At 44.0% G+C, this 8,309-nt stretch overlaps 1 long non-coding RNA gene across 2 annotated transcripts; it reads left to right on the forward strand.

Moving 5' to 3' along the window:
- Positions 1–1,178: 1,178 nt before the first annotated feature.
- LOC148773756 (uncharacterized) lies at positions 1,179–7,060 on the forward strand. 2 transcript variants are annotated; one of them, XR_016036504.1, is made up of 3 exons: positions 1,179–1,253; positions 1,519–1,697; positions 6,933–7,060. It is a non-coding gene; the product is annotated as an uncharacterized LOC148773756 (long non-coding RNA). The 2 variants fall into 2 exon arrangements; XR_016036505.1 differs by lacking the exon at positions 6,933–7,060 and adding an exon at positions 5,010–5,076.
- Positions 7,061–8,309: the final 1,249 nt, after the last annotated feature.

Below are 8,309 nucleotides of genomic sequence, written 5' to 3' on the forward strand. Positions count from 1 at the left end.
TCAACCCAGGAATCAAACCAAGGTCTCTTGCGTTGCAAGTGGATTCTTTACCATCTGAGCTACCAGGGAAGACTGAGACAATCTGGGCATGCTGATTATAACTCTCCCCAGTTCTCCAATAATAGGAATAGTCAATGAGATCTGAGTTTTGCTTTTTTTTTTTTTTTTGCAGTCTAGGTGGCCACAAATGAGTGCAATTGAAGGATCACTCCAGCTGGAGCACTAAAGAAACCCAACACCAGAGCTTTCCCAAGAGAATATCATAAGAAAACACAAAGGTTATAACTTTGACCAAAAAAATTAAAAGTGTCCGGCAGCAAGAGAACCATCTGTGTTCCTACAGTCACCTTAACACATGCGGCAAATCAGTGTTCCCGTTTCTAAAGGCCAGGATCCGGAACATTTTGTCTGGAATGTTGTCCTTTCAGGTGTGAGATCTTCTGGTGTTTCTACAGAGCAAGCAACATTCCACAACTTGAAAGTTTCTGACATAACCTTTTAGAGTCAAGCAGACACTCCCAGCTGATGTGCATTCCAGCAGACTGAAGTCCAGTTGTCCTTTTCCCTGAGCACAACCAGGAGAGCAATTCCAGGCAACCAAGGCACAGCGAGTGTGACCTAGTTCTCCTTTTCTCCTTGGAGGAAAAGAAAAAGAAAAAAAGAATTGAATCTGGGCCAGTTAATACTGCAGTCCACTGGTTTTTGCCCAAGATGCTGAATCTGAGAGTTGCAGTCATTTCCAAAAGACGATCTGTGCCTGGAGGAAATGCATAACCTTTCTCCCAGTTTGTCTTTTAAGGCTCAATTACCTTGGAGTCACCTCTTTTTACCGGCAGCAACACCCCCAAATTAGTCTCCATTCACAAAGTATCTCTGATGATGCCTCCCTGGGAAAACTTAAAAGCCTATTTAACTAAAGGAGAGCCTGCTGCCAAGAAGTCAGCCTGGGAGAATGGCAGTAATTAAATGATGATAATATTTAGGATCCTGCAGGTATAACAAAGGCCCCTTTCTCTGTCTCAGGTGGGGACACGTTAACACATTGCCTCTGTCTGGGAAAGGATGTAGGCCAAAGAGGAACGAAACTTTTGTGGGGGTGTGGGAAAGAGGAACTGGGGAGAGCCTTGTGGCGGGGGAGGGGTGGTGACTCCTGAGCACTGGGGAGAGACTGAAGCTGGGAGGGGGGAAGTTTAATCTTAATACTCATCAGAGATGGGCCCCGTGGCGTTTCAGCCTAAGATATATTAGAACAGGTGAGAGATGAAACAAAGCATGTTTTCTGTTCCGTGGTCGATGGTCTGTGGGAGGCAGGGAAGGGAGGGAGGCGGGGTTGGGGAGGAGGGTAAGGGAAAGAGATGAACTACCGCCATCAGAAAGGTTTATTTGAGTGAATCTTGCACGGTACACTTGGCTGGAGATGTGAAGGTGCTAAAGCTCTTGGCAGAGCCTCACGTCACAGTCTCACAGCGGTGGGGAGGTGGAAATTTGAGTCTAATAATCAGCCTTTCCTGTCTCCAGTTGTGTGATCTCCTGCACATCATTGAACAATCAACTGTACCTCCCTCGGGAAGGGGAGCCGGCTCAGCCCCTAGCCCAGGAGTCCACCAGCCAGACGGACTGACACATGGACACCTGAGTGCCTGGCACTATCTGTGAGCACCACGGTGGACTTGTCTCCTGAGTCGGGTGGTCCAGAGGTCAGTCTGATGGATGCATCCTGTTAATCTAATACATAAGTAAATCCGTGCCACTTCTTTCAGCGAAAGCAATCATCTTTTCAGCCCACAGAGAAGATGAAGAAAATGTATAGCTCAGGGCCCAGGGCCAGGGTTCCAAACGTGTGGGAAGGGGCCTGAGTCTCTCATTCATCTCTGCCAGAATCTGACAGATTCCATCCAGGAAGCCTGAATCAGCCTCAATCTCAGATCCACCTGTTCCTCTCCCCTCCACTCCCCTCTGCCCCACCCTTCTCTCTGGTGGGGTTTAACTGTGGCTAAGCAATGCCTGGCGTGCTGTGATTCATGGGGTTGTGGAGAGTCGGACACGACTGAGCGACTGAACTGAACTGAACTGAACTGAACTGAACTGAAGCAATCTGAACCTTAGAGGGCCACGGTGCAAAGAGCAGGTTGCTGTTTGCAGCATTTGTCAAGATGCCCTGTTTTGCAGTTAGGAGCGTGAAGGGCGGTGGGAGGAAAAAGAAGAGGAATTTAGCCAGAGGGTCTTCTCATTGTATCAAAGCAAGTCTGACCTGGGATCCCATGTTGTTTACTTCTTAAATGAACACAGAAGAAAGAAGCCTGAAATTCCCCAGGGATGGACAAGGGGAGGGCTGGGAAGGTCTACAGTAAAGAACAGACAGGAATTCTTTTTTACACTTCCATTATTGCTGTTTTTTCTGGTTGTATGTATAACACACATTCAGTATAGAAAACTTAGAAAACACACAAAGGAGTCTAAAAAGGGAAATTAAAAGATTCACAATACTAAAACTCAAGGGTAAACACCATTAACCATTTGGAGAATTTTATCATTTTAGTATACTTTTCTCTTTTAATAATCATTAAATATTTAATGGCCTACAGTTTTCTTTTAAATCATTTTATGGGCATTTCCCAAAGACATTGCAAAATCTCCAAAAATTGATTTTAAATTAGTTGATTCATAATTCTTTATATGGATAAAATATAATTTTTTTAAAAAGCATTTCATAATGTTAGCACTTAGGTTTTTATTTTTCCTGTTATGACAGAAAAGCTCCAGTAAACACACACACATATAGTAGAATATTACAGAATACATGAATATACAAATAGAATAAAACAGAATTATTTTCTAGAAGTGTGTTCATGAGAGTAGAATCATAAAATTAAATTCCCTCGCTGCGGAAATTCTGTGAAGAATAGTCTCACCATTACACATAGGGGGCTCCAGCATCTCAGATTTGCAACAGATGGCAGCTCATACACCGGAGGTCTTCTCTGGCTCACTTGAGTGCAAGTGTGTATGTGTGTGTGTGTGTGTGTCTGTGTGAATGTGTATATGCACACATGCACATGTTAATGAGTGCACACATGCGTGTGTGAGAGTTCTAGGAGGGGAGAGGGTGCACCTGAGCTGTTTCAGGTGGACTCCTAATTCAATATGACTGTGTTTTTACAAATACCATGTGAAGAGATTAACACACACACATACATACACACAAACACACACAGAACTCCCTATGAACTGGTGTGTTGCCACAAGCCAAGAAACTACCAGAAGCCAGGGCAGGGGCCTGGCACAGCCCTTTCCCTAGCACCGTGAGAGGAAGCAGGCCCTGCTGACACCCTGATCTTGGATTTCTAGCTTCTAGAACTGTGAGAGGATACATTTCTGCTGTTTAAGTCACTCTGTCTGTGAGCCTCTGTTAGGGCAACCCCAGGACTGCGATAGTGGTAAAGAACCCACCTGCCAATGCAGGAAACACAAAAGACACAGGTTCGATCCCTGGGTTGGGAAGATCCCCTGGAGGAGGGCATGGCAACCCACTCCAGTATTCTTGCCTAGAGAATTCCATGGACAGAGGAACCTGGTGGGCTATAGTCCATGGGGTTTCAAAGAGGCAGACACAACTGAAGTGACTTAGCAAGCACACAGGACGCTAACACACTCACCTTCCCCCAGGAGCTCAGAAGCCTGCTAACCTTGGAAGGACTCCCAACCTCTTCACAGCTCTGCTTTATACAGAAAGATCAACCAGAGTCAGGCCTGATGTAGAGACAGGGAGACTGTGTCTCAGAGAGATGAAATGATTCATTTGAAATTGCTTTCTTTACAATTCTTTAAAAGAACAAAACCAAGAAAAGTTAACTCTGCCAACGTGCTAATTGTCTGTCAGCTGCTTACCTCACATGCAAGGCTCCTGACCCACCTTAAGGCTGGCCTTGGGGAGCAGGTCAGGGGTGTCGAAGAGTAACACCTAGCCAAGTCTTGCTAGAACATAGAAGGACCCACTGGGGTCACTAAAACCTGCCAATACAGAACGGTGTATACACCTGAAGTATATATGTTCATGCCATAAAATGTCAAAGAATGCCTTGAATTTTTTTTTAAAGTATTTTTCATCCTGAAGGTGGAACTTCCAAAGTTCTCAAATTCTTCAGCAAGCATCTGAATCAGAACTATGTTTTAAGTGCCCAGTCATGAGGGATTAAACATAAAAGATTCTAAAAGAAAGCTGCAAGGAAAGGATCGCCAAGGAGGCTCTGGGGTCAAGGCATGCAGCTGGAGTTTGAGCTCCGTTCTCACTAGAGGACCGACATTAGGTGTGATGCCTTAACAAATCTGAGTCTCATCTATAAACAGGACAACCAACACCACCAAGTTCCAGAGGATCTGAAAGGAGTGATGGAGGTGGACGTGGTTTATAAAGGGCACAGTTGCTAAGCAGCACAAGCGGTTGGGTCTTAGGTGTGCAAGAAGGACAGTTCAGAATTCCAAGGCAGCACTAACCTGGGAGTATCCTGGCACTGACCACCGAGTGCACACTGATCTCTGACTTGGAGAAGTGAACTATGGAAAGGATTTGGGGAGTTGAAAACGGAATTTTTTTGCAAATGTGTGCATGTTCACTTTTGGGGGAGAGAACTCATGGTTATAAGAGTATGTGACCACCTTCATCTTTCCTCCCAAAGGTTTCTTTGGAAAAGGTGTGCGAGGTAGGATGGGGCACTCAGACAGAACAGTAGGGAGGAAAGGAGCTGGGGCACCTTGAAATAAGTACAGAAACAAGTCTGGAGACCTGTATCCATCAAATCAAACGATCAATAATCCCGTCTCCTAGCCTTCTCCACCTTACCTGACACCCTCCCATACTTACCCTTCTCTCCAGCAGGCCACGTTTCTGCGACTCTTTTTTACCCCTCAAGGCTTAGCCTGTGTCTTTCGGGGAGGAAGGGGAGGTGACAATAGTGTCCGGTGTTTAATGGAGTGCCATTTGTGTCTATGTCCCCTTCCTCTTATACTAGAGCTGGGTGTCCTGTGATACCCGTAAGAGGCTGTGGTGTCAGAGGGCGCTGTGAAGGAGTAGCTGCCACTGCCCTGTCCCGTTCCCCCAGGAAGGTATGTGAGAACAAAGAGTGGCTCCTGCCAAGCTTTGGGCGTTTGTCAGGAGGATGTAGGCTGGAGGTGGAGTGAGCAGGGGAAGGAGGAGGGAAGGAAGGTGAGAGGGCTGTGACTCACTCCAAAAGAATTGTGGTTTCTCAGGGGCTGGGAAAGCAAACGCAAATGACCTCAAATTTAGCTAATACAGAACATTGATTTCCTTTGTGCAGCACAGCCAAGTACATTTAACTTCTACTTAAATATTGCTAGCAAGAATGTTTCTGCTCTTATATTCAAATTCCGTTTTTAGGTCACCTTTAAAATTTCCTAGCTGTCCCTTTGAGAAGCTGCATTCAATGATGATGTCTCAATCAGGCCAGACATCTGACTGTTAATTATGCGGCCAATATGCACTTGTTCCTTCTTTTTTCAAAGAGTAGAGAGAAAAAAGGCATTCATTCATTCTATAGAGCTATTTTATTGTGCTGTGTTTATAGAATTGCTGTATACATATGATCCCATCTCTGGCAGTCTGCCTCTGGGCTTACCTGTCCACCAACCACTCAGCCAAGCCCAAGGATGGTATTTATCAGGAGTGGGAAAGCAGCAGCTTAATAACAGCCACAAAAAGAGCAAGAAGAAAATGTATTCTTTTTTGCTGGCTCCCATGGCGGCACTACATTATAATTATAATTTCGTATTGTCTCTATATTCCTTTAATCTGACTTTAGGTGACAGTCCTAAAGCAAATGATGCTTTTACTTTAATTTGCCTAATGTTAAAATGTATACAGAATCTGTGAGCTGACAATTATTAGGAACTAAAGAATATTTTACTGCCGTATTTATCTCACAATAGGAAAACCCTGACATCCCTCCTCCATGGAAGCTGTCTAGGAAACGCATCTCAACCACTGGAGAAATTCTCATGCCATGGGTGTTTCTGGTTTCCTGCTATTTTCTCCCTTGGGCTCCCCTCCCCCTCCACCCTAATGAATATTCAGCCTGCATCCTTCATCCAGGAATTTGAATAGGATGCTTCCTGTTTTTCCTATTAAAGATTAACTGTTGTCCTAAGTAAAGGGGATTGTTTGGTAAGAACTTGCAGCTGGGAATTCCTGTTTACTTTTCATTCTGACCCTGGTTCTGGGGTCAACATATATCCCATAGTTTCAAAGAAGGCCCAGTGCTCTGTTAGCCCTGACTTTAAATATAACCTGCCTACTTCTTTCACCTCACTGTGAGAAAATCAAAGTCTAGGTCTTATTTAAATGCTCTTTTCTGGTGCCCCATATAGTACCCAGAACAGAGCAGAAGCTCAATAAAATTTGTTGAATGGATGAAAAGTCATAGTGATTATAAGTTCCAGACAGAAGTGGTCATAACCATCCATTGTCCTCAGGCTAGAAAAGGATAAAGAGGGGTGAGGATTCACTTGTGCCCATTGTCTGTACTTTTTGGAGAACTGGTGATTACCTCGGCGTGTCGCAGCGTGAACCAGCGAATCCTGGAACTGGGTTTTCTTCTTCTGTCTTTCCCAGGGGTGGATTTTCCCATGTTTCTCTTGGGTGCTTAGTAGCTGCCGCAGATCTGCCTGGCTCCAGGGGCTCCATGGATCATGGACGCTCTTCGCTGTTTGGTGTATACTTCAGAAGTCAGCCACCAAGGGTGTTTGTGAACACTCAGTGGTTGGTACCTGGCTAAACTGAGATGTTCTGGAAGAACTAATTTAAGGGGAGGTGATGGTCTTGTCACTTAACAGAGAATTATGAGCAAAAGTATGTTTGAAAACATGGTTCTACCAAAGCTGTTTATAATATGCTGACATTTGCCATTTAAATCCTGTAGGTTCTTGATCTGTGACTTGGACTATACAGGTGAGCCATGAAGAAACATCTGGGAATCTCTTCACAATTAAAAGGAGATCCATGAGTTCCTTTCCTGAAGACTTTATGGATGATGTTTTGCATTTGCCATCTAGGGGGAAAGATAGAAACTCCTTCATATTTCCTTCATCCTCATTTTTAAAGGCTGCAAATGTACTTAATAAACATCATTTCATAAATCCTTAAACCAAACCTGGAAAATAGTAGATATGCTTAACATTTTCTAAAATCTCTCAATAGCTTCCTCTCTCTCAAGGGATAAGTTCTTCCACAGCAGTCTCTGATTCTACCCTCTGAATTCTTTCTCAAGCACTGACCTCCAGTTACACTAAACTTCTAGCCTCACAGACATTTTTCTGCTCTCAACCCTTTGTGTTCACTGTTCTTCCTTCTAGAAATACTCCTCCCTCCTCCTTCCTCTCCCACTTTTAATCCTTAAAGTTGAGAAATTTGAATGTTGCTTCCTGGAGAAGTTTCCCAATTCCTGCTCTAGGTTAGATCTCTTGCTTTTTGTTATCTTTTGGAGGGAGCTCCAAAAAGAAATTAACAGCCTAAGTGCACACATTTTCAGAGTAACAACAACTTTTTAGAAGTTATTTTAGACATACATAGGAAATACTTGAGCTCAGCATTGTCCTTTTTGTGATAATCCATGTCCTTCTATTTGCATATTTGAAATGAGGTCCTGTCAAAATTTGCTGCCAAAATTGCATTTTAGAGGAACCAGGGAAAGCCTGTCAAACATCTTGACTTGTAGTTTGAAGGGTTTTACTTTGTCAGATTACCTTGCTTGTCCAGGGAGCAAGTAAATCACACTTGGTCCTTTAACATATTATCAATATTAGTAGTGTTACCATAATTCAAATTCCATTATTAGGAACGTCCCAAGAGTATATATATATATGTGTGTGTGTGTGTGTGTGTGCTAAGTCAATTCAGTTGTGTCTGGCTCTGTGCAAGCCAGTGGACTGTTTCCTACCAGGCCTCTCTGTCCATGGGATTCTCCAGTCAAGAGTACTAGAGTGGGTTGCCATGCCCTCCTCCAGGGGATCTTCCTGACCCAGGGATTGAACCTGTGTCTCTTAAGTCTCCTGCATTGGCAGGCGGGTTCTTTACCACTAGTGTCACCTCGGAAGCCCCAAGGAGTATATGAGTATTTGACTTTTCTAATTATATTAGGACGTGCTTTTATTAAATATTATTTAAAATAAGTAGTTAGGGACCTCCCTGGTGGTCCAGCAGCTAAGAATATACCTGCCAATGCAGAAAACACAGGTTCAACACCTGGTCCAGGAAGATCCTTTATGCTGCAGAGCAACTAAGCCCGTGAGCCACTATT

This window comes from Moschus berezovskii, chromosome 26 (genome assembly GCF_049115385.1).
Source record: "Moschus berezovskii isolate FMDL1 chromosome 26, NW_MosBer_1.0, whole genome shotgun sequence".
In the NCBI taxonomy this organism is placed as follows: domain Eukaryota; kingdom Metazoa; phylum Chordata; class Mammalia; order Artiodactyla; family Moschidae; genus Moschus; species Moschus berezovskii.